Source organism: Cavia porcellus, unplaced genomic scaffold (genome assembly GCF_034190915.1).
Source record: "Cavia porcellus strain 051 isolate PalLab524CR breed Dunkin Hartley unplaced genomic scaffold, mCavPor4.1 scaffold_38, whole genome shotgun sequence".
Classification (NCBI taxonomy): domain Eukaryota; kingdom Metazoa; phylum Chordata; class Mammalia; order Rodentia; family Caviidae; genus Cavia; species Cavia porcellus.
In genome coordinates, this window is record NW_026947521.1 from 7926765 (window position 1) to 7954702 (window position 27938).

The window sequence follows — 27938 nt, forward strand, 5'->3', positions numbered from 1 at the left end:
ACCACCCGCGCCCCGCCCCCGAGGCTTCATGGGACTCGTAGTTTCTTCCGAGAACTGCGGGTGTGCCGGGTGTGGACTGTCAGAGGACGGTCAGGCGGGCGAAAGAAAGATCGCTCGGGGTGCTGTGACCCGGTGGACTAGGCCTTTCCAAACAAGCAGGGAAGGGAAACCTCGTTTCTAACTCTGCTCACCGCGCCGCCGGAACTTAACTTCGTTGTTTCTTTGTTTGCGGGCGCCTTTCAAATCCAGGACTGCGTCCCTCGGCTTCCGTATCCCTTCGGCTGGGATGAAGCAGGGAGGCTTTCTCAGGGCTGGGAGATGCAATCTGGAGACCGTCTGGCAGAAGAATGAGTACCATACTGACTCGTGCTCCCTTCACGCTACACAGACCATGGCCACGCGCGATAACTATTTCAGAGAACCTGCTTCACAGACCTCGTCCCTCTCCCCGAAGGAGGAAGGATTTTAAAAATATGGGAAGTCTTGTGCTACTGTGAAAAAAAAAAACAAGCATCATCTGAGATGGGAACTTTGGCCATGGGCATGTAGAGAATATGATTTGGATGTAGTCCTGCCTCAGCTGCTTAACCGCTGTGACCGGGTCACACAATGTCTGTAGAACTCGGTTTTCTCAGCTGTAAAACGAATATAAAACCAGCTATTTCATAGGGCTGTAATGAAAAGTGAAAACCAGAAGTGAAAGCACTTCGAGCCAGTACAGCCTTGTGAGTGGTACCGAAGTAAGTGGTGTTTATATTCATCACCCCTTGGCAGACAGGCAGTCATTTAACGAGTGACAAACGCAAGAAGGACGCAGCGTTCACTTAAATTCGATTTAGGAGATTTACATTCAGGTAAGGAGAAAGGAGTAGCCAAGAGATCCAGGCACCCCACCTCATCAGAGATCTCTGTTCCCCAAGAATTTCTTCTCGGTTTTAATTCCTAATAAGTCAAATATCAGCAACTAGAACCAGAGGGGGGAAAAAACACGAAGAAAAAGCTCTTTGAGCTGGGGGTGGGGGGTGGGCAGTGGAACACAGCTATAAAGCTAGCACTCAGAAGACTGAGGCAAGGAGGACTGCAACATGTTTGAGGCCACTCTGGGCTCAATAGTGAGTTCACAGCCAGCTTGAATTACATAGCAAGACCCTACCTCAAAAAACAAAACAAAAACTTCAGTAAACTTCAAGAGGATAAAAGAGTCCTATGGCCAGGTGTGGTAGTGCATGCCTATAATCCAGGCCAATCTAGGCTATGTAGTGAGTTCAATGCCCAAAAAGAAAAGAATCCTGAAGTCAAAACATTTGAGAATCACTGCTCAGATATTTATTTACACCTGTGCTACAGTATTTATACATAAGGACACACTACTGGCGTGTTACATGTTGTTTAAGGGAACCATTAGACTCAACCATTCCTGCAATAAGAAAAAAGCATGAACAGTTGAACAAGTCAGAAGTCCCCCACTCCCCACCCCCAGTACTAGAGATTAAACCCAGTGCTTTGCAATAAACTACATCCCAGTCCTTTTTATTTTTGAGATAGTGTCTCAATAAGTTACTCCAGCTGGGCCTCAAACTTGGAATCCTCCTGCTTCAGCCTCCCAGCACACTGGGATTATACGTGTGTGCCACCATGCCTGGCTCTGCAGGCTCTTTTATGATACATCATGACTACCTTGTGACTTTATATACAGTGCCACTGATGTTACATTCTTGGTCTTATTGTAGCAGGACAGTACTGGCCCATTGTTGACCTTCAGCTTCTATGTGGACAAAAGATGAAATACATCATCATTACCTCACATTTATTGATGATGTGGTGTCTAAAGGGCACTAGCTTTTGTGGCCTACTGCAGCTATTATCTGAATATCTAATTCCTAAAGCCCTCTTGTTGAGAACAAAGTTCTAGTGATGTCAGAGTCATGGTAACAAGGAGGGACTCTGTCCTGTAGCACAGGCTGAAGCTCTGCCCAGGCCAGGCCTTAGTCAAGCATTGTGTGTGTGTGTGTATGTGTGTGTGACTGAAAATTTAGCAGTGTAGGTCAGGGTCTTTGTACTGAACTACATCTCCTACCCTTTTTTATTATGAGTCACTACAATGCCCAAATTGGACTCAGACTTGGGATCTTCATGCCTCAGGCTCCTAGAGGACTGGGATCACAGACGTGCTGCACCATACTTGGCTAAGGCAAGCTTCTGCACTTGGCTTCAGCCAGTCAACAAGTATGATTCTATTCCTGTGTCCTCATTTCTAGAAAAGGTAGAATCCTCAAAGGCCAGTAGAGTCTTCTGTTTGAAGATGTGTTCATATTAAAATAAGTTTGTTTAGTTCTACCATTTGAGTTCACCTACTGTCATTTTCTTTCTGTATGAGTAAGAACAGGCTGAGATGATGAATAACTTAAGTTTAAAAGAGAAGCTAGGATTAGGATTCTTAATAAAGTCCCTAAATTTCCTTAGGGGAATTTCATTAATTGGTGGGAATTTTTTTAAAAATATAATTCTGTCTTGTTTTCACTTCCTCAGCTTTTCTCTACCACCAAGTATGTATAATATTGGGACTTTCTAGTTGGTAAGTTTGTACCACTGTTGAACCATTCAAGCACTTTGATATATTGACACTACTTTAAAAAGAATCAGATTCTTTATGAGTTATCAGTCTTCTTTGGTGCAACACTATATTAGATCAGATTCTTGGTAGTAGTAGCTCAGCACTACTGACTCAAGGAATGTGATGAGCAAACTTGTGTAAGTGTGTTTATAGAGATGAGGGTACCACAGGTAGCAGGTTCCTGGTGGCTCCTGTTCTCCAAGTGCTATTAGCAGACTCTTTCGAAAAATCTGTATTACAGTGCTCTGAGGAAACCATATTTATACTTTCTGCCAGAAATGCTACCTCACTGCAGAGCACTAAGGAAACCAGCACATTCAGTTTGATTTGTTACCTGAACTGGTGGTAGATGCCTATGATCCCAGCTACTGCAAAGGCTGCAGCAGGAGGATTACAAGTTCAAAGCCAGCTTAGCAACTTAGTGAGACTGTCTCAAAATAGAAATCAAGGAGCTGGGGGTTTAGCTCAGTTTCACAAGCACCTGCCTGGCAAGCCCGAGGTCATGAGTTTGATCCCCAGAACCAAAAATTGAAATCAAAAAGTGCTAGGGATATAGCTCAATGGTAGAGTGTTTGTGTAGTATTCATGAGCCCCTGCATTCAATCCACAATACTGAAAAAAGAGAGAAAAAACTTTTCAAAGCTTTCTGTAGGATTACATCATCCATGACAGCTTGACAACAAGACTCTAGTGTCCATGAGGTTTATTCTCCATAGGATTTTTTTTTCAAGGCCACCATTCTTTTTTCTGGATTTTAGGAAGCTGCTCTTCCCTTCCTGGCGAATGTGAAGCACAAGACTCCAATCCTCTAGCCACAGAAGTGGGCAACTCCTCTAAGCAGAGTCAATTTGAGTTCTTCCTTTCCAATGAGCTGGGGCAATGCTATGTGAAGGAGATCTGTTTGATGTGAATTCTATGTGAGCTTCTGGCTGGTTTTGCTCAATGTTTTGGTTACTTTTCCTGTATTATTCCTGGCCTCCTTGACTAGTTTTCTTCATGGCAGCAAGCAAGACCAACATGCTGCACAATTCCAAGCTATCTTCCCCTAACAGTAGTTATTCATCTTGGGAGGTGCAAAATGTCCCAAGTAACTAATAATATATTCTCTTCTTTGTACCAGAGATCAAACAACCTTGCACTTGCCAGTACTAATATATTCTTGAGGGTCTGTGTGTTCTCTATGTAAATTTTCAGAACAATTAAAGAATTTTTAGACTTAAAAGAATTTTTAAACTGGTTTAAATTGTTCCATAATGTTCGACAAGAAGCATTGTTTTTCTGAAGTACATGAGTGAAATTAAAGGTGTGTGAGACCCCTACTTGTGAAGGTCTAGCAGAACTGGAATCAGTCATCACTAGACCACTAGTTTCCTTTGCTTAATTGTATTCTCCAAGAACCTATGCACTGGAGGCTGAGGCAGAAGAGTCACCAAGAGTTTGAGGCCAGCATGGACTACATAATGAGTGAGTTGTTCAAGGACAGGCTGAACTACATAGTGAGATCTTGTCTAAAAAAAAAAAAAAAAAAAAACATGCACTTACATTGCCCTGAAAAATTAAAGGCCAAGCAGCCTCTGGCCTCTTGGTGTTAATGCTTCTGCCCAGCTCTCGGGCACTGGCCCTCTGCCATCTGTTGAGCACAGCTGTCCCGGTGGGCTACAGAGATGTTCTTCATCGTGATTATGTTCACTGACTGATGACTCAGCCATTAAACAAGTTCTGTCTCTGTTCCTGAATAGTGTGTATATGTCTTTGTCTTCTCCCTTAAGACTTGAAGCTCTTTGAGCAACAAGGTCCTGCAGATTTCTCACTGGCATCCCCAGCATGTAAGCAGGGTGCTTACATGTGGGCATTCAAGTTGTTGGATGAATGAATGCATGAACATCTGTCCATCATACCAGCAGTCTGGCTAATGGGAAGATATTTTGGACAATTTGGTTTATCATTTGCTATAAAACTTGGGTACTGTGGACCTCAGCAACCTATTTATACTACACTTGTAGCTATATGTTATTTCATGTTGTAAGTACATTCTTCATTGTTGTATTTAGAAATCATCATGACCATATATTATTTTTCTAGTTTGTCAAGATTACATTTAATGATAAGGCCTGAAAACTGCCAATTTTTTATCAGCTGTGCACCATCTAAAAACATGCTATTTGTTTAGTGATAGTCTAGTGGTATAATTCTATAATTATCCTCATCAGAAAGGGACAAACTGTACTCTTCCCACCCACTGATATTTCCTGAGCAATCACAGGATGAGTAATGTCCACTCTAACAAAAACTCATTAAGCTCACATTATGAAGTTGGCTTGGCAAGGCCACCTGAAGGACACAGAGAGATCTACCAATGTGGTTTCTACCTTGAATTTACTCCCACCTAATTGGGGGAGAACACACAAGTGAAGCGTTCAGTGATAAGTGCTGTTCCATACTGCATTTATAATGATGGTTCAAGTGTCCATTCTGAATTCTGACTGGCCAGCGGTTTTTGTTTATTGGTTGGTTGACTGGGATTTTGAGGGTTTTTTGTTTGTCTTTTTTCCTGGGAATAGAATTTAGGACCTTGTGCTTGCCGGGCAGGTGTTGTGCCACTGAACTATATCCCGAGCCTTAGGGGTTTTTTTGAGACAGGGTCTCACTAGATAACTCAGGCTCATGTTGAATGCAGTGATCCTCGTATCTCAGCCTCCCAGCTGCTAGGATTACAGGTGTGTGCCACCCTGCCTGATGATTGGTCAACTTTTCTTTCTCTCACTGGAGCAGCCATTCTGATTGGTTGTGTGTCCATTTTGATTATTTGAGCATCCATTCTAATTAGTCAAGCTTCCAATCTGATTTGTTAAGTGCTCATGCAAAACTGATTGTTGCTTGTATTGCTGGCGGTGGTTGTTTGAAATGAGTTCTCTGTAGCTCAAACTGGTCTCAAACTCTTCATCTTTCTGCCTTAACCTCCAGAATGTTGGGACTGCAGGTGTATATCAGCACAGCCAGCTTTTGAGTATCATATAGTTTGTATATCACCACTGGATGCAAAAGTTAAATAAAAATGAGATGATACTATTTTTTAAATTGCTGCATAAAAGTACAGTATGTGATTAATAAATCTCTACAAAACCTAGTTTCTTGTGACAAATTCAGCATAGTGTAAGAGGCAGGAAGACAGTGTGCATTCATCCCTCTGCCCTGGGTTAATGAGCATGACTGAGTGGGAGGCTGTCTTTGGCATAGCTCCGTAGAATACCAGTGAGGGCCAAGGCCAATGGCTAGATGAAGACAAAACTCTTTTCTTGATGTATGGGTGGAGACTTAATCCCCTAGAATTAAGAAGAAGCTATTCAGGGTGCAACTATTCTGGGTGGTGGCTCCATTTCTGGATAACGTGGAGCCCACAGAAAGGGGAGGTGCAGCCTAGCAAGCTTGCAGCATGGGGCTCAATAGCCTAAACTACTAAAAGGTGACTTGTGAGGAATCTGCTCTAATGCCTCTTAAGTCACTTCTTTGTGTGATGGTAACATTTCTGATGATAAAATATTAGGAATTCATTCCTGTCATTAACTTAGGCATTGCTGTGTCAGAGGTTTCTATCAAATAAGGTGTCTGTGCAGCAAGCACATATGTTTTGGGTAGGACTCCTTGAAAACTTGAGCCATTAAAGAGTCTTTGTGTGAGTGTGAGAGTGTGTGTATACATGTGTGTATCGCTGGGAATTGAACTAAAGACCTTCTACATGCTGGGCAAGTGCTCCACCACTGACCTGCATCTCCTGCCCAAGAAAGCCTTTTGGGGCCAAAGTAGACATTGACCTCATAGCAAAGTGCAGAGGTGCTAATGCAGTCTATCATAACAGGTATTAGGGTGCTTATGTTAATAAGTAAAAGATACTTTATGGCTTCAATATGTAATAAAAATACCTATTTGATCATATAGTAAAAGAATCAGATACAGGTCAGGTTTCATCCAGCAGCTTAGATAACCTGCCTGGGACCTGGTTTCTCTCTCGGTTTCTGAATGCTTTTTCCAAGTTCAGCCCCATGTGGTTGCAAAAATATGTTACTCAAACTCCTGGGCTCCTTGCTTCTAGATTCAAGCAGAGAAGGAGACAGAAAGTCCTCTTCCCTAAGAGTTTAAATAAATATCTGGAATTTTGTTCCTTGAGAGGCTGGGAGTTCATCTCAGAGGTATAAGCATCTGCCTGGCAAGCTCATGGTTGTACATTTGGTCCCCAGTACCACACACACACACACACACACACACAGATGCAAATTTAAAATGTGTCCCTTGAAGCTTGACTGCCTTTCTTCAAACTAGTCAAAAGTCTTACCAGCAGACTAGATCAATTGGCTTAAGCCACTAGAATTGGATGTGGAATCAGTCACCCCTCTGAAGATAGGATTATGTTAGAAATAGAAGAGACAGGAGGAAGGAAGGTTGGGGAAACAACGAATGACACTATCACGTTTAAATCAAATCATAGGAATATTTGTGTGAAGTATTTCTCAGTAGTTAGTAATGGAATTTCTGGAAAAATCATAGAACTGAATCCAGGAAAACGCTGACCTGTCATTCACTTAAACAGACAGTCGGATAGCTCAATGGGAAGAAGGAAATATGGTCTCTTTGAGGAAAAAGTAGATGGACCAAAATTAATACAGGCAAAGGGACGCTTGGTGCAGTCTGTGCCCTACTGCAGCAGCCAACTAAGGCAAAAGCTCAGGTTAAACACTTTGGCAGCCTCCAGCTTCTCTATTAGGCTCTGGTAAACCTGTTCTGGACTTCATAATGGAAAAATGATAGGACTAAGTATCAGATGACTACCTCTCTTCCTGGTTCTGGCACTAACTAGCTACATGACCTTAAACAAGCACAATGACCGTGCTGTACCTCAGTTTCCACATCTGTAAAATGAGGGGTGCTGGACTGGTAAATCCTTTTACATCTGCAAAATCCTTTAGACTGTGGAACCTCAGGCTCCTAACAGATGACCTTAAGTCTGAGGGTTCCAGTCTTACAGACTTTGATCTCCTAGGCCACCTAAACACCCTGGTGCCTTTCAGCAGCCTTTCAGCTCCCATACAGGGTGTGGTGCTGGGAAAGGCAGCACCTAAGTTCCTTTTTCAAATAGCACTGGATTCACTGGTATGACTCAGTTATCAGTACTTCTTTTTTTCCAAAGAGTACAAAGTTTCAGTCCTTTCTAAGAGAGCAATAATATATTAGGGTTACCAAAAATGTACTGAGTTACTAACCTACTGGTTTAACAGAGAAATTAAATTCTGCTTTGTATTTTGGGCCAAATTCAGACAGATTCCTGCCTCCAATTCCTCCTTAAAAATGGGCAATTAATTTCAAAATCGTGAACATAGACTTTCTCCCCATTAAACAGGAATAAGGACATACAGAGTTCATCACAGAATATGTTGAATTGCTCTAGAACCTCTGATAAAACATCCTATCACTTCGTAAAATTCTTTGCTCTCCTTGTTGGGAGAACTCTGTGATTATCCATTTTTTTTAAGATCCACAATTATAACATAATGGCGACAACCTAATAGAACACTATGGAAATAAAGCTGAGTGAGAGATTGCTTTGGGCTAGGGTAAAAATTCAGGTTTAGCAAAACTGCTAATGAGCTCCCAGTCCATTGTAATTTTCTATCTATTCCTTTCTGAAACTCAAGAACTATGGGGCCTAATTAGGCCACTATGGGGGATTATCACAACATCTTATTTCTGCAGTGAATGGCATCGTTTGAGGCTTAATATTCATTGAGGCTTTTATGAATCACAGAGGTTTCCATATGTCTCCCGTGCAAAACATTTGTGTTTGCCATCTGCCATCCAGAGCAGTTTGTTGAAAAAGAATGCAGATTGCCTGGTTCTTCAGTGACTTCAGGGCTAGGATCACTATAGTTGGGAATGTGGGGTAGCGAGTTCACTGCTGGGCAAATACTGCTGTTAGCTTCACCACTAACTCAACAATTTTTGCAAAGAGTGTGAAAAGAAACTGAAGCCTAAATTTGTTTGTGTCTTTTGATCTCAAGGTAAAGACCACGTATGAGACTCTTTCCGGCAGGCAAAGCAAGACACTATCTAGGACACCAGACTTTAAGGTCAGTATTACCAAGTATCTGTTCTGTTTTCCTTGGCCTGTGCCAAAGAATCTATGACTCATACTTCGTACTTCAATTTAAAAAACATCAAAGAATCTCTTTGAGCTCAGTGTCAAAATTCTGGAACTTAGGGATTATCTGTAGATTTCAGTTACTGATGCTTTTAATAAAACTTCTCTTACAATAAGTTTCTCACTGGAATTATTAGAATACAGGATGTAAGAAAACTGACAAAGGAAAGAGACCAAGTCTAGCCATGGAGTCAGATCCCTGCAGGTCATCTAGCCTCAAAAGATTTCTGAATTCTAAGATGAGAAATCAGGTGTTTGGAGATGCTGTAACACTGATGACTGTCAAGATTGTTTATTCCAGCCTTTCTCAAAATGTGTAGCTCAGATCACCAGGTGAATAATCAGAGGTTAGTGGGTGATGGTAGGAGAAGGGATCTCATGGTCAAAACCTTTGGAGAAACACTGTTGTCATAGTGATCTGTGAGTGCAGCTCAGGACCTGCCTGACACACTGAGATGCACGGTGACCTCTCCACAGCAGGACAAAGCACCTGACTCCCCATCTGCCTCTGTGGTCTCCTGGGACCTGGGCTCTGCAGGATACATGCTGAGAAACTGATCTGATCTCAGTTCTTCCTCCTAGATACAGAGATACCACACTAAATCGTAGTCTCAATATCACGATGTGCATCAGCGTGTTTACAGGAAGTGTCAGGAAGGGAAGCAGCATTTGTGGCCAGATGGGCTGGACTGAGGGCACTGTCCCGCCTTCGGGTTCTCCTGAGTCAGCCCCTGGAACTCTGTTGCCACTTCTGTACCATCTCACCTACCCAAAGGTCACCACAACCTGGAGCAGCTGCTTTACCCTCAAGTCCCAGGGAACAAACCTGAAATGAAAATCACCCATGTTCAAAAACATATTTACCTACAATTCTTTTTGTTGTTGTTTTTAACCTACAATTCTGATGGTGCATAAAACTTAATTCTCCAATGAACATCCCATGTGATGTGTTTTTGAGAGAAAGATGCGTGCTCAGTAGGCTAACATTCACTTTTTTCTTTTTGTGTTGGGCTGTATTTGGGATGGACATGTCAGAGGGTCGCATCACACCCAGTCTAATGTCCTACACTAACATTTAAAATGCTGTAAAATAATCTGCACAATGAAATGTTTTCAGAGGTGAATCATTTATGTATCTGAGGGTGTGAATTATAAGCACATTGTATCCCTAATGAATAACACAGGGCTTGGCATATATAAGCCAGGTAGTGGTGAATATGCATTATGCATTAATTAGTCAATTATCTAATGATAGGGTTTAATCAAATTAAATAGTGGTAATAATATACTAGTGATATTAATAATATCCTACATTTTCAAAAAAAATCTCAAAGATAGATTCCTTGACTATCATGATCAAATGCCATGAGGATTCTGTTTATAGGCTATTTAACATTCATTATGGGCAGTAATCCTTTGGCTCCATAAACAATTGCACTGTAATGTGGTGTTTCTTTTAGATAATAGCAAAGGAGTTCATTTCCATTTTGACATTTAATCTTACAGACACATCCACACACAGACTTAGAATTGGAATGAACTAGTAGACATCCAAGCTTGTCTTCCTGTCATTGCAGAATTCCCCTTTGACCACTTGGCCTTTCCTTAACCATCCCCAGAGATACAGACATATAATAACCCCAAAGACACGTGTCATCCTGGAGGGCATCTGAGTCATCAAAGAAGGATTCAGTCATGTGGGGAAATTACAGTTTGTGTTCTGTATTTTCATTAATTTAATGAAAACATTTTAAAAGCACCTACAACATGTAAAGCAGCTTGTGAGATACTATAAGGGAAACAAACAGAACTAAAACAGACCATTCTTTCAGAAGTCTGTGATCTTATAAACTGGGCATGGTGGCATACACTTGTAATCCCTTAAGGCAGGAGGATCAAGAGTTTGAGTGCAGGGGCTGGGAATTTAGCTCAGCAGCATAAGCGCCTGCCTTGCAAGTAGGCAGTCGTGAGTTCGATCCCTGGTACTGATTAAAAAAAAAAAGTTTGAGTTCAGCCTCTCCTACACAAGGAACTGTCTCAAATGAAAGAAGTCTGTGATCTTATAAGGAAAGCAAGTGATATACATGGGATTGGTTTATAGTTGTTTCAAACTAAATCTCTTTCAAAATCGGTTGTCCAGTTGGGGATGGTGGTACACACCTGCAATCTCAGCACTCGGAAGACTGAAGCAGGAGAATCTCTGTGAGTTAAGACCAGCCTGGGCTACAAAGTGAGTCCAAGGCCAGCTTGAACTACATAGTGAAACCTTGTCTCAAAAACAATAAATGAACAAACAAAAACTGATAGTCCACAGTTGGGCACAGTTGAGCAGATTACCCGGTGTATTAGAACATCCTGTTCCCTAACTGTACCAGATAAACGGAAGGTTACATCGGGTTTCCTAGTAGCCATCAGCATCCCCAAGAATCAAGCTCCTGTTTAGACACAGGTGAGGACCATGCTGGCATGGTCTTGCTCACCAGCACTGAGCAGCTGACTGGGACCACGATTCATCCTTAACTGGATAGGCAGGAAGATGAATCACATGGAGCCTGCACATGCTGGGCAGCTTCAAGATGCTTTCCAGAAGCTGGATCCTTATGTGGACTACAGTAGAGAAGTAAACTGGCCGAACTGTCAGGTGACAACCAGCAATGATGTCAGCCTGGGCACCCAAAGGGTCTGTGGCTGTGCAGAGTGGCTCGATCTGACTGGACAGTAGATCTTTGGGAGGAAAGCTCACCAGAGAAGGAAGAAGACCTGTCTGTCTGTCTGTCTGTCTGTCTGTCTGCATTCAAGAAGTAGCTGTCACTTGACTGTATGCAGATTTTGTATTCTGATATTGACTGTATATTTACTTTCGGGTAAAAAGCAGAATGAATTTTAAGGAAATTAACTTATATAACCAACCTCCAATGAATATTAAAGAAATGGTCTTTTGCATATTAGGAGTCATGATGAGATTAAAGGAAGTCTGATGAAACCCTTGCCTAAGCTAAAATCCAGGATTCAACCGGGCATGGTGGCACACACCTATAATCCCAGAACTCGGGAGGCTGAGGCAGGAAGATTGCTGCAGGTTTGGGGCCAGCCTGGGCTACATAGTGAATTCAAGCCTGATCTGAACTACATGGCGAGACCCTGCCTCAAAAAATCAACAACAACAATAACAAAAAACCCAGGATTCAATGCTAGTGTCTAAATACATGGTAATAATCAAAATACATACCTTACACATTTCCTATTACATCTTTTGCCTTGAGAATTTGGTGATAAGAATGCTTTTATATATATGTGCTACATGTTCTTAAAGTCACAGGTTGTAAATCTATTTAATCAGAAGTGAGATGTGGGTTAACTATTAGCAAGTTCCACCTGGCAAGCATGAAGTCATGAGTTTGATCCCTGGTACCAAAAAAAAGTTCCTATTTTTTACTTCACTGTAGCTCAAGCCAGGACTGGGATGAAGACCCCAATTCTGAGGAACTTGAGGGATCTTTTGTCCTGCAGTTCCCCTCAATCTTTGACCCTAGGACCACTCCCCGCCCCCCCCCCAGCAAAGAACAATGTCACGGAGGTGCACAGCAGCTCGAGGGGACATGCTTCTCTTCTTACTGCATTCTGCGAGGCAGCAGAAGCGGTCCCCTTTCCCTCCCCAGCATCACCATCTAGAGGTTTGATAGCTGGTGCTTCTGGGGGTCCTCAGTGAAATATTTCATCATGAAGGAGAGTCATCTCGTTTCTGGCCCTTTTACATGCTGGGTATCACATGAACTTCCCAAAATAAGCAAGTTTGTTTGGAGGCAGCAGATAAAACTCTTGAGACAGCTCATGCTTCTGTGTTTTAGAGTCAAGGTAGAAGTTATCTATGGCATCCACATTTGTGTAAAACTCTAGTATTAACTTATACTTGTGGCTTGTTTTTTTATTTAGCCAGTCATGATTTGCTTTTAGCAAGACAAGTCCCTGCCTGCAGGTGACTTCAGAGAGCCTGACCCCTGCCTGGGCCAGCAATCCTTTCAGCCCTCTTTTGCACTCTTCCTCACTGGGCAAGCAGAGTTCAACATGCCAAGATCCCACGTTTCCTGCTAAAGACCCTGATTCTAGGACTGATATGGGCCTCTTGCTTGAGACCTTTTTTTTAAGAGTCAAGGTCTTGCTATGTAGTTCAGACTGGCCTTGAACTTACTAGGTAGCCCAGGTACCACGATGCCTGGCTCAATCTAGACTTCTGAGAGTGGACTGTACAACTAGTGTGGCACCATAGGCCTAAGCAGTGACCAAAGAGTGGAGCTATGACCAGAAGTATCTGGGATCCACTTCACGTGTGTGTGAGGCCTTCGTGAAGCTGCCAGGCCTGGGGTGGAAAGAAGGGCACCCATACTGGCTAGGATAGCCCTCCTGGAACCCCCCTGGCATAGTGTGGTTCTGTGAGGATTTTCTGGGTTGTTACTATAATTTTTAAATATTTAAACATCTGTGGGCCTTCATTTTACTTTTGCCCCAGGCTCCACCAATGCAAAATGGATCTGCTCTTGGGACATGTTTGATTTTAAGAATTTTAACCTATATTCGTCCCTTAATATAGTGGAGGAATTGGGTCCAAAATATGAAAATGCTCAAGTGCCCTCTATGAGAGATGGTGGACTATTTGCAGGTAGTATCCTCCTACGTACTTGCAGTCATCTCCAGATTACTCATCAGAGCTCACACACTAGAAAACCCATTAAGTGGGTGCTATACTGTATTAAGGAATGATTGATGATTGAATTTGGGGAGACAGACTGAGTGGGCCCTCAGGAAAAGATCTAGCACTGAGAAGGTAGTGGCTGGGCCACACCATCAAAGGTAGCACTGGTCTGAAGCCAGTGTTCCAATCCTGTCCCGGCACCCTCCTTCCTGTGCCGGAGCAAATAGGAGAGACGGGAAACTGGAGCACGGCGTAGTTCAAACAACCCGAGCCCCGCACCGGTTCTCCGGGCTGTGCCGCAGCTCTTGCTGCCAAACTCGGTTTCCCAGCTAATGCCCTTAAACTGCACGGAGTGAAGAGCTGGGCACCTTGAAAGCCTCTTCCAGGCAAAGAAGAATGAACTGGACAGTGAACTGGGCCAGGCTCCCTGAGGTGAACACCACTGCACGTCAGCAAAACCCGGAGCCTTTCTGTCTGCTTCCTCAGCTGTGAAATGAGCAGGCCAATGCAAACCTCCTTCAGAGGGTGACAAGGGGCAGGTTTAATTAATGACGGTCTCGGTAGCCTTTGTCATGTAAAGTCGCTTAGAAATGAAAAAGAAAGAAAAAAGAAAAGAAAGAAAAAAGAGCCTCAGAGTTACCGAATCCAAAGCTGGCGAAGTTTGAAGTGCATCCCGCTTTGTGTGCCACGGTTGAGTCTCTGCACCCTGATTGCAGACTGCTGCAGACTTCAGGGGTGTTGGGGAGCACGGCTGGGGTTACCAGGACAGAAAGCAGGCTTGGTGATGCGGTGGAGGCCAAGCTTCAATCAGCGCGGCTCAGATGTCCGGGTGCCCGGTGAGCGGCCGGCACCAGGGCTGGCAGGCGGTGGGCTGGTTTCCCAGTCAGAGTAAGCGGCCTGGTCACGCTCTCAGGGTTTCCTCAGGGGCAGCGTTTTCTGCCTCTCTCCTGGGATTCCGCCTATTAGCATTCATTTGCAGCAAATCCTAATTCTATTTACCTGATGAAAGTGCTGCTCCTGCGCTTAGGTCCACCCAGTGTTTCCAGGACAGCAAATTATGTTCTGCATTGGTTGTAAATTGGTTGCTCATACAGTCACTTCCTTAACGAGACAACTTTAAACTCCTGGAAAACCCCAAGGACATTTTAATCTTCTCACCCCCTTCCCCACTATTGAACCCAGCGGCCTTTTACCACTGGCCTGCACCCCTACCCCCATTTTTAATTTTAAAACAGGATCTTGCTAGGTTGCCCAGGATGGACCCCAACTTGTGAGCTTCCTGTCTTAACTTCCCAGAGTGCTGGGTTAATCCTTTTTATACTGCCTGCCCACACCCATGCCTTCCCCATAGAAGTCATGCTCACAAATGCACACATGGTTCAAACGCGGTCATGGAAAATGAAAAGGCATAGTGAAAATGAGAGGAAGCATCTGTCATAAGATTTGAAAACAAGCCGGGCGTGGTGGCTCACGCCTGTAATCTCAGCACTCGAGCTGAGGCAGGTGGATTGTTGTGAGTTCGAGACCAGCCTGGGTTACAAAGTGAGCTCAAAGCCAGCCTGAACTGCATAGGGAGGCCGTGTCTCAAAAAGAAAAAAAAGAGCAAATGAGAGGGAGGCCTAATATCCACCCAGGACTATGTTTTCAAGTCTTTTTTGTTTTGTTTTGTTTTTGTTTTTTTGAGACAGGGTCTCACTATGCAGCGCAGACTGGCTTTGAGCTCAGTAGCCCAGGCTGGTCCTCAAACTCTTAACAATCCTCCTGCCTCAGCTCAAGTGCTGGGATTACAGGCGTGAGCCATCACACCTGACTTGTTTTCAAATCTTATAAAAGCTGTCCTTGGGCGACCTAAATACACACAAAGTGTTAGTTAAAATCCAAAGTTTTTTTTGGGTGGGGGGATCAAACTCAGGACCTTGTACTTGCCGGGCAGGTGCTTATGCCACTGAGCTAAATCCCCAGCCCCAAATTAAAAGTCTTTAGTTGCAGCCAGACTTAAGTTTGTTGGTTTTCCAAGTCCCCACTCCTGGGACCTTGAGAACAGTTCTTGATGACCTCCCTGCCTTGCTTCCCCCATCTGTAAAATGGGGACACTAGCACTTGGTCAAATGGAATGAGGTAACTCACGGGAGGTGCTTAGCACAGTGCCTGGCACAAAGTAAATGCTCAAGTGCTATCCTCAGTGTCTTCTCTGGTTAGAAATTGTACGGCAATTCTTGATTTCAGGGCCTAAAAAGATTTCACGACATGTTAGACTTCACAGCCTATCCCCCAGTTCCATTAGGGCAACTTAGAAATCCATAGCAGGAAACTGTTTAGGTCACAAACTCCAGATTTTCTCTTTCCCCGGATCCAAGAGATTTTCCTCTTTGTCCACTTGAAAAAGTGTATAGAGGCAATTCTTACTCAGATGTAACATGAGGGCAGTCTACAAGACACTTTTCTAACCCAGTGTAATGCTACACACCTTCATCCCAGCACTCGGGAGGCTGAGGCAGGAGGATCTTAGCAAGTTCAAGGCCAACCTGGGCTACATACTGAGCTCAAGCGCAGCGTGGATTGCATGGTGAAATCGTGTCTCAAAGCAAAAACAAACCAAAAAAAAAAAAAAAGAACACTTTGCAAACAAATTACTTGTGCATTACACATAGTGGTTTGGTGGTTGTAAAATATATTGGCACATGCAGATTCTTGTAAAAACTCACTCACTCCCCATGTGGTTGGTATGTTTTTAGTTTAAAGTTTTTCCCCTCCATGCATGGTCTCCAGATTTGATTTTTCTACAGTAATACAAATGTTTTTGCTGCAGACATTTATCACCAGTTTGCTGAAATTTAAGTGGAGAATGTTTTCAGTTAACAAACTATGTCCAATTTATGTTCCCTGTTACAGGGAGAAGGCAGAGCAGTAGTGAGGCTGCCTGGCAGGGAGGGCTTACAGCCACCAACTACGGGGCCATGGGCAGCAATATCTATGGTTAGGAGGGAGCAGGCACCCGGGGGGTTTCTGGTTAGTCCATGCCTCCTTTCCTAAGCTTGTCTAATTGGGGGGAGGGCCTATCACCCCAAGTGCCCCTGCTACCCTGTCCACAGATCAGTCATCTGTGGTAGACACTTTTTTTTGTCTTTTTTTTTGAGAAAGGGTCTCACTGTGCAGTTCAGGGTGGACTTGAGCTCACTTAGTAGTGCAGGCTGGTCTCGAACTCACAACCATCCTCCTGCCTCAGCCTCCTGAGTGCTGGGATTACAATCATGCGCCACCATGCCTGGCACAATTATTACTGACAGCAAGGAAAGTGGAGGTGAAGCAGAGGATGGGGCAGGCAGCATGGGCTCAGCAAGGTCTCAGCTTGGTCCACGGTTCAGGCATTTCCCTTGGGAAAACAGATGTAAAAAAATGCGACTACTGAGTCTGGAGGGTGCTGGGTTATGGAGCAGAGGATCAAGGACTCAGGTCCTACAGCAGGGAATCAGAATGGAGACTCAATCTCAGAATGAAAGCAGAAGCCCAGAAATCCAAACCTGCACATTTGATCGGAGCAGTTCAAGTCACAGAGTAACCTAATTATGTCCCCTGAATTGCAAAACAGCCCTTTCAAAGCCTTCAGCCAGACCTAGGATTTGCCCCTGAATCTGGGGCAGGGCCGCACCTACAGATGAGTATCAAATACCCCGCCAGTGGGACTAACCAATTGTTAGAGGGATTGGCAAGATCAGTGCCTCTTTTGTTTTTTGTGGCAACCTGCATGAGCAGTGATGGCGATAGATACACGTACCCTGTAGAAACATCCCGGGTTAGACAGAATTCTAGGTGAGCCATCAGCAATGCTATCCATTTCCCTACTACACAGGAACATACACCGGGAAGTAGCTAGGAGAACACAAACGGCCAGGGGACAGTCACACCTCTGTGGCATCTCACCTAACCACCAGGCCGGTGTGCTGAGACCCCCACGATGGGCAGTCACAGGCAGCCCCTTCTGTGCCACCCGGATCCCGGGCTTGGCCACTCCCCCTGCCAGCCCCGTCACTTAGCCCGGCTTCTCAGGTTTCCAGTGACAGACATCTCACATTGGCCAGGATAGGAAGGGCAGCTGGGCCCCACAGGGAAGGAAACCAAAGCCCGAGAGGCCACCGGGATGGAAACAACTATGTTCTTGCTGTCTCTGCTTTTCTCTGGGGACAACCTAGTTTCTCCTCCCTCCTTTTTCCTGACGCTGCTTCTGTCTCCTCTCCACAGCCCAGTTTAGTCTGCCTCTCAGGGCTCATAATGAATATGGCCATGCCAGCCCCTCTTAGTGCTGTCCTACTTCCAAGGGCCATTTGTGACTGACCAGAGACCTGTGTTCCAATTCCAGATGCGCTGGAGAGAGAATTCATGCATCTCAGCCTGACTCCAAAGTGTCTACCACGAGGCGGGTGTGATGGTGCACACCTGTAATCCCAGCACTCAGGAGGCTGAGGCCGGAGGATCATTGCAAGTTCGAGACCAGCCTGGGCTACAAAGTGAGCTCAAGTCCAGCCTGTCCAGCCTGAACTGCACAGCATGACCCTGTCTCAAAAAAAGACCAAAAAAAAAAAAAAAAAGGTAATTGCTTACTTAGGGTTACTGATGGGACATCTGCTTTTACTACTTGCTAGATTCTCTAAGCTTGACGGCTCTCTCTAAGCTACCAGATCATTGGCCGCTGTTCCTAGGGTCCACGTGGCCCCATGGTTCTGTTTGCCACTGACCTCAGCTAAGCACTGAGCACAATGCCTAGCTCCGTAAGATGGCATGAGCGCTTGGAGCCACCCTAGGTTCAAATCTTTATTATTCCACTTGGACAAGTTTCTTAATTTCTTTAGAACGCAAAAGGATTATTGGAAAGTTTATACAAGATTAAGTGCCTGGCAAAGTTTAGTGGGTATTTAATTAAATACACCTTCCTTTTCTGCACTTAGATTTTTTTAACGGCTTTACTGAGAAATGATTCACACACCACACAATTACCCAACTGAAAGGTACAGTTTGAAGTTATTTAGTATGTTCACTGCAGTTAGAGTTCTTAAAACTGCAATTACAGATGAAGGATTTGAGGTTTAGTAACAGCTAAAAGACTTATCATTCTGGGCAGCTCTAAACTGATGTAAATCAATAGTGTGATGCAATTGTATTGGCATAAAAATCTGATGTGAAGTTGAGCTGCACTGACACAGATGTGATGACTGGAACGGCCAGGCCATTGCTTCATTATTCTGAGCTGGCCAAGGACTTAGGCTTATTTTTAGAGCCACGTGGGCAAAAGCAACCATATCCAGAGAAATAAGAAACTGCAAATGCTGCTTGCAGGAGCCAGTGATTCTCATCCTGGAGAAACCAAGCTTAAGCGGGGATGAAAGGCTTTCTTCCACTGGCTCTGGGGCTCTCGTTTAGGAAACAAATGAGAGGTGCTTCTGTGTTCCCTCCCTAGGCCAGAGCCACAGTATCTGAACTGGATTTGAGCAAGCAGGTCTTGAATAGTAGAAGGAATAACTAAAGCCGTCTAGCTGTCTAAAATTGGAGTGGACTGCGTCTTCCTAACCTGAAATTCTGTATTTACCATAGGATTAATGAATCATTTACCGAGCTGTCAGTCTACCTTGTGGGAGGCAGGTAAAGCCATCAAATAGGTCTATTCTTTCTTTCTGAGCAATCGTCCTGTTTGTAGATTAAGATAATATTTTATTCTTTTTAAAATTTTTTTGATGTAGGGTCTTTACTGTGTATCCCAGGCTGGCCTTAAACTCCTGCCTCAGCCTCCCAAATTCTGGGATTACAGGGATGTGGCACATATGAAACAGAGTCCTCCAGTCTTTCTCTCATTTTTTACCATCACAGCTTTTCCTTTTCTTTTCTTTTTCTTGTACTTGGATTCGAACTCAGAATCTCATGCTTGTGACACAAGTGCTGTACTGCTGAGCAGGATCCCCAGCCCCTGTCTCTCATTTCTTATTTTTTCTCCCTGCCCTCACTTCTTTGTGGTGCTGGGAATCAGAGAGCCGCATGCAGGTAAGGCAAGCCTTTTACCACTGAGCTGCCCTGGGTGGCTACCCTCTTCCCTGCTTTTGCATGACAGGCTAGAGAAAAGGAGCCCAGAGTGTCAATATGGACCAGACCACCATGACCAGACCCGGAGATTCCATTCATCCCATTCCAATTCCCTACAAAGCAACTTCACCTTAGAAGTTGGAAATGGCTGTGGTAGGAATAGCTACGTTTCAAAAATTAGAAAATGCTCCCTCTCTGCACACAACATGTGTCCTTAGTCTGTTCCACTTACCATGAACCACGGCCTGAGGGTCTGCTACGCAAAGACTGCAGAATTGGCCCTATGCTTACTAGCGGGCCATAAACTGATAATAATTCAGGCATCTCCTCAGTTGTGGATGTGTGTCTGTATAGAAAATAATATTTAGAGCCAATGCTATGTAACTGTCATGTAAGAGAAACTTGGAATTTAGTTTAGTTAACTAGCTTTGGTTGCATGAAATGCTTAGAGGAAAATATGTTGGTGACCATTAGACTCCCTCAGCTGCCTTCTGGGCCATGTATGTTTCTTTAGGAAAGCCCACTATCATCATGAGGAGAACTAGAAATAGGATTACAATACCTGGATGACTGAACTTGATATTTGGGATCACAATACCTGCCTCATACAATAATATTTTTCATTACTACATGTTTGCAGGATAATGATTACATTTATTGTGGCGAGTTTGTACATGTATGTAATAATCTGAATTCTTTCCTTTACTAACCCCTAAACCTCCACCACTCCCTACTCTTTCCAGCTCTTGGTCCCCTTTCCATTTGCACAAGATCAGTTTTCATCATTTTCCCCTTCAGTTTTTTTATTTCTATCCCCTCTCCTCTCCCTACACCTTCCCTCCATCTTTTGTTCCCCTTCCCATTTGAAAAAGATCTCCCGACTTGCTGTGTCTCTCCCCATCCTTTGATCCCCACCTTATATCCAGTTTTTGGAGACATTTTATTACCTGCCTTCTAACGCTTCTCCGGTTTGTTTGTCTTCTGCCCTGCAGTGCCAGCTGATTATAGCAGGTAGCTTTGTTGCAGAGGTGCCTTCTGAGCATGGCTGACCATTGGCCTTTGCATCTTCCCCAGGACTCACCTGGGAGGCAATCTTGCAGCTTATTTGGCTCAGTACCATTTCTTTGGGAACAGGCCACAGTATTGTTTATGAGCTTCCGGCAGTCCAGACATTGCCATACAGGGGAAGCCAACGGACACTAACAACTATGTCACCTTGGGTATACTGTAAATTCAGCCACGTGAGTAGCATCATATGTAAATACTGACAGACCCAAAGAACAACTCATCTACCAGCCTTAACCAGAGCAAGGAGTCTATAACCTTAGTAGACAAACCTATAGTTTTAGCAGAGATAGTCCAGATATTGAATTACAGTTAACCAGTGTCTGCTGGATGTGAGCTCATCAGTGCCATGGCCTTCAGATCCAGCCCCCACTGCAGGCCTCTCAGTGCAAGTGCAGGCTCTGCGACCTTCCTAGCCTGAGCTTGAGATTCTCAGGGGGCCTTGCCCTTTCCAAGTCTGTGTCCCATGGCTGTCTCTCACCCAGTCTCTGGGTAAGATAACACATACAGGGAGCTGTTGGTGCTGAAGGCAGGAGGTGGTGGGATAAGCTCTGACTATGGTAGTTGCCAAGCACCCTCTTTCTTTCCGCTTTGAAGAGTTGAGTGAAAATAGCAAGTTGGGAGTATGACAGCCACACTTATTATCTTCGAGCCTTGAACCTCAATCAAAGTGATGCATTACACACTCATGTGCACACACATACACACAGCTGGAGGCCAGATCCCTGAGCCTCGTTGGCAGAATCTGACTGGATGCTCTAGATCTCACTTGTTTTAACAAGTGACTTTAGCAGGGACATCCAAGAGCTATCCCCGGGATGCTTGGTACTTGTCTTAGTTACTTTTTACTCGTCGCTGAGACAAAATACCTGATGCCCAAGTTGGGAAAAGAAAGGTTTATTTCTTACAGTTTTTGGAGGTTTCAGTCCACACTCAGTTGGCTCCAAGACAGGCAGGCATGGCTGGGCTGCAGTTCATGGCAGCCGGCAACAGCAAACTCAAACCAGCAAAGAGAAAGGCACACCTTCTTCCTGCCATTACATCACATCCTGGCTCCACCCCTATGTGGGTGGAGCACTGACACCATCTATCCAAGCACTATACAATGAACCATCACAAATGAACAATGCAAACTCATGAGTTCTGGGGGCCACAAACATAAACCATGACATTCCACTCCTGGCCCCCAGGACTCATGTACATCCATGCATTTGCATTGTGCATTTGTGGTTGGTTCATTGTCTAGTGCTTGGATTGGTGATATCAGTACTACACCCACCTAGGGGTGGAGCCAGCATACAATGTTATGGCAGGAAGAAGGCATGTCTTGTTCTCTTGCCAATTTTGCCTTGCTATTTGCAGCCACCCTAAACTGTGGCCCAGCCATGCCACCCTGCCTTGGAGCCAACTGAGTATAGACTAAAATCTCCAAAAACTATAAGAAATAAACCTTTCCTTTCCCAACTTTGGGCATCAGGTATTTTGTCTCAGCAATGAGTAAAAAACAACTAATACAGAGGCGATATGGTATTTACACATGTGAGTTTATTTTTTTTTTTCTTTTTGATAGAACCAGGAATTAAACTCATGACCTTGTCCTTGCCAAGCAGGCGCTTATGCTGTTGAGCTAAATCCTTAGCCCCAATTTATTTCTCTTATGAGTAAGGTCTCAAGTTGTGTCCATTTATTTATAAATATCTCAATGTGATCATTCTTTATAGCTGAGTAGTACTCCATTATATAAAAATACCACAACTTTTTATCCATTCCTCAGTTGATGGACACTTAGGTTGTTTCCAAGATCTGGCTATTACAAATTTTGCTGCTATAAACATGGGTGCACTTATATCACTGTGGTATGATGCTTTCATTTCTTCTGGGAATATGTCTAGAAGTGGAATAGCTGGGTCAAATGGGACTTTCAATCCCAGCTTTTTGCAGAATCTCCAGACTGATCTCCAAAGTGGTTGCATCAGTCTACACTCTCACCAACAGTGCAGAAGAGTTCCTTTTTCCCCACAGCCTCTCCAGCATTTGTTGTTGATAGTTTTCTTGATCCTGGCCATTCTTTCTGGAGTGAGATGGAATCTCAGTGTGGTTTTAATTTGCATTTCTCTAATGAGTAATTATAATGAACATTTTTTCATGTATTTATTTGCCATTTGTATTTCTTCATCTGAAAACTGTGTATTCATCTAGGATGCCCATTTTTGGATTGTGTATTTGAATTTCGGTGGTCTGATTTTTCTAATAGAAACATTTTCTTTTTTATAGAAATAGAAACAACTTAAGTTAAGTGACTGTTAAAATTTCTGTGCTCCTAACACAGACGGTTTACATGGCCTACTACTTTGTATATAGCAGACATTCCATAAATAGTTGAGTAAGTTTTTCAATGTGGATAAATAGAACTCTATTCTTCTAAATACTTTGAGCCTTTTAACCACCAGCCTTTTAATCAGCTTTTATCTCCTGGAAAAATAGAAAGCATTTCATTTATTTTCCCTGTAAACACTTTCCCAAGGAAAAAGAGGCACAACTTACTACAATGTTTCATTAACCCTAAAATGACCTCAAATTATCTTCCCAGTTTTAGAAACAAGTTAATCTGGGCTTAGGCAGAATTCAGTGGTCTTTGGGCTTTTCCTTACGCAGGATTGAGACAGAGGCACGATCAAAGGCATGCACCTAGAAAGACCAGTAAAGTTGTGACTAGAAGAGAGTCTAGATAAACCAGACAGAATAGTCTTCAAAGAACACCCACGAAGTCAGGTGCATGGAAAGTGGTGTATGGTCACTACATCCCTAAAATGATCAGTACTGGGCATCTGGGGGGATGAGACCAAATCCTGATCTTCACTAAGCCTGTGGGCCTGGTGTGAAGGTGCTCACGTGCAGTCTCAGCTACTCCTATATCTGAGGTAGGAGGAGCACAAGTCTGGGGCCAGCGTGGGCAGCTTAGTGAGAACTTCTTCAAATTAAGGAGTGGGGACTCAGCTTAGTGGTGGAACCCTTGCCTAGCATGTGTAAGATGCTGGATTCAATTCCTAGTACTACACCCACACCCACATGCGCACGTACGCACACACACACACCCTGTGGACTTTTAAGGAAGAGATAAGATAAACACAGGGAAAGTGAAATACCAGTCAAATGCATAAAGACAAAAGCCCACACAAGCAGTGGATATTTAGTGACTAATGCAAGCAATGAGAGTTCAGAAAGGGAGCAATCACATTTGCACAAATGCATGCTGGCCTCAGAATCCTCACCAAACCTCTGCACTGCGTGCTGCCAAGTTACAATGCAGTGTGAGAGAACACCTTGTCTCGGTAGGACCTGTTCTCAGGTAGCCGGACAGGGGGAATAGCATGAGGACTGAGGAAAGGCAGGCAGGCAGGCAGGACAGGTGCTGGGCAATCTCACCTGGCTAATACACTCTGACTTCGCCCATTTCTGGAGGCTTGAAGTCCAATATCAAGATTCTGGCATCAGGGGAGCGCCTTCTTGGGGTGAGAAGGAGCAGAGCGCTTTCACTGTGCAAGCAACAGGAACCTGTTTTTACCAAGCCTTCCAGGAGAACTTAGAGCAGTGGTTCTCTTGGCTACTCATGAAAATCACCAGAGAAGTTTTAAAAACTACTGTCACCAGCATTCCTCCTCCAGGGATTGGCCTGGGTTTCTTCTTTGGTGATTCTAACAGGGGCCAAGTTTAAGCATAGCTGATTTAAGGGGTTCCTGGGTAGGGTGGAAAAGGAGAACACGATTGGCTGGAATGAGCAAGCTGTCTGGAAGCAGCAGGGAAGGAGGGGTGTTTCTCTGCTTGGATCTAGAAAAACAGCCCTGAGTTCTTCCCTCCAAGCAGCAGGAACTGGATTCTGGTTTCTGGACGCCTCACTGGGAATGGAGGAAGACTCCACCACGTAGTGTTGGGGGTGCAGCTCAGCAGTGGAGCATGTGCATAGCGCATGTGAAGCTCTGGGTTTGGATCCCGCCACTACACTCAAAAAAGGATGTGGCACCTCTTGGCCAGAATGGTTCACACTGGGATGTTTACATGCATCTTGTGAAAACCTAGCTTCAGACTTAGCTGACCAGGAATGGTGCCTAACAGCCTTGTTTTTACTGTGAAGTTACCGCTGGTGTACAAGGTGGTATGGAGCTACCTGGTGAAGCTGACTGTCGTCTCTGTAGTATTATCCTGTGCTTTTCAAGCATAGGACAGGAGGAACCATACCCTGTTGAACTCGAAGGGTCCCACAGGCAGGGTCAATGGCCATTCCTGTGGTAAGCTGAGAAGCACATGGACTCCCCTCTGCAAAACCTTCTGGGGTTTGAGAAGAGTTCATCCTAGTGAGGGTTCCTACATCAGAGTCCTGGCAGATCACAGATGGCCCACTCAAAGGGAAGACGGAAGAGAGCTTCATGAGAAAGGTATTCACACAGCTGGGTCAGAGTTAACGAAGATGGCAAAGGATGGCGAGGCGTCAGCCCTCACTCAGGAGGAAGGAAGAAAGCGGGGAGGGAGCCATGATGGGAGCCCACAAAAGGGACCCCTGAAGCCACTGTCCCCACCAGAGAAATAGTCACTCGAGAAAATGTCCCATCAGGGATGCATCTGGGAATAAATACCCCTACACTGCTTTGCTCTGACCCTGATTTCTATTGATGCCTCCACGAATCCAACCCAACTAGAGCCAGGCCAGCACAGGAACACAGTGCAGCCACTGCTCAGCCCTTGGGCCCAGAGCTGCATGGAAGATGGAGAGCGGATCTGGAGACTGATGCATGCATAGCACGATTCCCTACAACGAGGAGAGATGACTCGCTGGCCTGGCTGCATGGATCCTCAACATGAGTTGGGAATTATTAAGTTGATAGAGAAAATACAAACCATGAGTTGGACACAGTGGCTCATACAGGTAATCCCAGCACTCTAGACTGCTGAGTCAGGAGGATCTGCTACACAGGGCAATTTAGTGAGATTGTCTCAAAATAAAAAAAAGATTGGGGATACAGATCAGCATAAAGGCCCTGAGTTCAGTCCTCAGTGCTTGAGGGGACAAAGACAAAACAAAACCACAGTTTGGATCTGAGTCTAACCTGTTAGCAACAGGAGTTTGAGCGTATCAGGCATCCCATAAATGACAGATGGATTATACTCCTTATTTTGGTGCTTTGGGGACAATTCTCCTACTGGAGGGTTGCCATGCAGAAGAAAGGCAACCTTTCAGAAGTTGCTCCTGAATCAGGCATGGTGCTACACACCTGTAATCCCAGCATTCGGGAGGCTGAGGCAGAAGGATCGGTGCAAGCTCGAGGCTATATGCCTACACAGTGAGTTCAGTGCTAACCTGAACCTCACAGTAGTGAGATCTGTTTTCAAAAAAAAAAAAAAAGTTGCTGTCAATATTAGGAATATGAAGAAAACAGCCCCGGGCACCTTGAAACCCACTAACAGGCAAACAGGAGAAGGAAGAGAAATGAACACAGCCTTGCCATGACCCAGTGCAACTGCTGAGGTTCTGGGGGTTAAGGACCAGTGAGAGGATGAGAAAAATAAAGACATAAAGCTGGGGTCAGGTGGAGCCCTTATCCTCCTGATGGGAGGAAAGGAACTGCTCAACCACTGTAGCACCTTTATTTATACACTGGGAAAGATGATGTCGATTTCAGCCCCTCTGCCAGCAGCCCATTGCTTGGCAGGCCTGGGCCTCCTACCTTCTTGGTGCTGGAATAACCTGTTTACGTAGCTTTTTTTAGTCTCTGTGTTTTTTCTGGGCTGACCTTGCTTTAGCCCCACACATGTGGTCAATCTCCAGCTTCTACGGCTCCCTACAGATCCCTCTTTTTTGTTTTGTTGTTGCACAGGACAGGCGGTCAGTTGAAGCTGGAGGAGCTGTGTTGGAGAGCTCTGTAGATCTTTTTACTTTAAGTGAAGTCCAAAGATTTTAAGTCCCTGCATTCTGCAATTGAAATCCTGTGCATTCCATTAATCTGTGACAGTAGTCAGCTACCAGTGTAGCTGGCAATTGCCTAAAGGTAGTAGTGATTTGAGTTTCTTTTACAACGTATTACTTTAGCATTGTATTATATACCTCTAGTAGTTGTACATTTTCTGCAGGATGTTCAACACCAAGTTAAGGTGAGACCTGTTTAAACACAATCCATTTTTGTTATCTATCAAGGTCAGTTAAGTCTCCTCAGGAACCTAGGAACCAGCTATGGCAACTCTTAGTTCTTCTGTCAGTGTCAGCTGTTTGGATGAGTCACAGCCATTGGGTGACCAAGTTGCTTTTTGTGAAAGCTTGGGAGATGTTTGCTCCTAGTGACTCTCCTTAGGCACACCACACACCAATGATCACATTCCATAGTGGTCATACAGTCTTCTTGATCAGAAGACCAGGGAGACTCACTGTGTAAAGGATGACACAGCAGAGGTTCCCTTATGTCCTGGGTCCTCACTGACCTTGGAGGGCTAGGGCCAAAATATTGGCTGTCCTCTTAGCCCATCTGTCTCTCTAATTGTTGGTCTCCAATCTTCAATTGTTGAACGTACAGAAGAAAAGACTGATAACAGTACAATGTAGTTAGAGGCATTACTATCTTATCTAAATATCAAACATCTTACAACATAAAATAGGACCATTATTTTTGAACAACCATGGATGCTGTTAAAATATCTGTACCTTTGAATACCTGTAGGATGTTAACAATTACATATTTTATATAGAAAACTAGAAATCAAAACATACCTGATGTTATAACATGAAAATCATGATGACATTTTTTTAATACACCTAAATTGAATTTTTTTAAACAGAAGTTATCCCCTTTCTGGTCAATCATCCCTATCTAATACATAAAAGCCTTTATCTAACTTGTTGACCTTTAGTAGGATGTACATCTCATAAGCATTTGTTAGAGGTCTGAATCTGAAACAAAAGTTTGTCACCATAAACAACCTGTTTTTACATTTTCAAAGACCTCTACATCTGAGGCATGAATATACGAATACACCATGAGGTTAACAATCATTTGTCACAACCATATGGAAACCTTTGTATGGGCACTTTTAAAATAAAAAACCTTTTGTATTATTTAATGATGATCAATGTGAATATATTATTATATAAAATATTTTTATAACTTTAGTTGGGGATGTCTCCCATAAGGCTATGGAGATCATCAGGGCCTCCAATCAATGAACAAGAGCTGGTAAAATGTTACCAGGTGGTCACTTTCTTATTCATTAGTTTAAGTCTTGCCCAACAATCCAAACCATAAGGGTTTTTTGTTTGTTTTGTTTTT

At 44.0% G+C, this 27938-nt stretch overlaps 1 long non-coding RNA gene across 1 annotated transcript; it reads left to right on the forward strand.

Moving 5' to 3' along the window:
* The first annotated feature begins 29 nt into the window (after positions 1 to 29).
* On the forward strand, positions 30 to 27732 carry LOC106026170 (uncharacterized). The gene is made up of 3 exons (XR_010045658.1): positions 30 to 740; positions 8665 to 8733; positions 17852 to 27732. It is a non-coding gene; the product is annotated as an uncharacterized LOC106026170 (long non-coding RNA).
* The last annotated feature ends 206 nt before the right edge of the window (positions 27733 to 27938 follow it).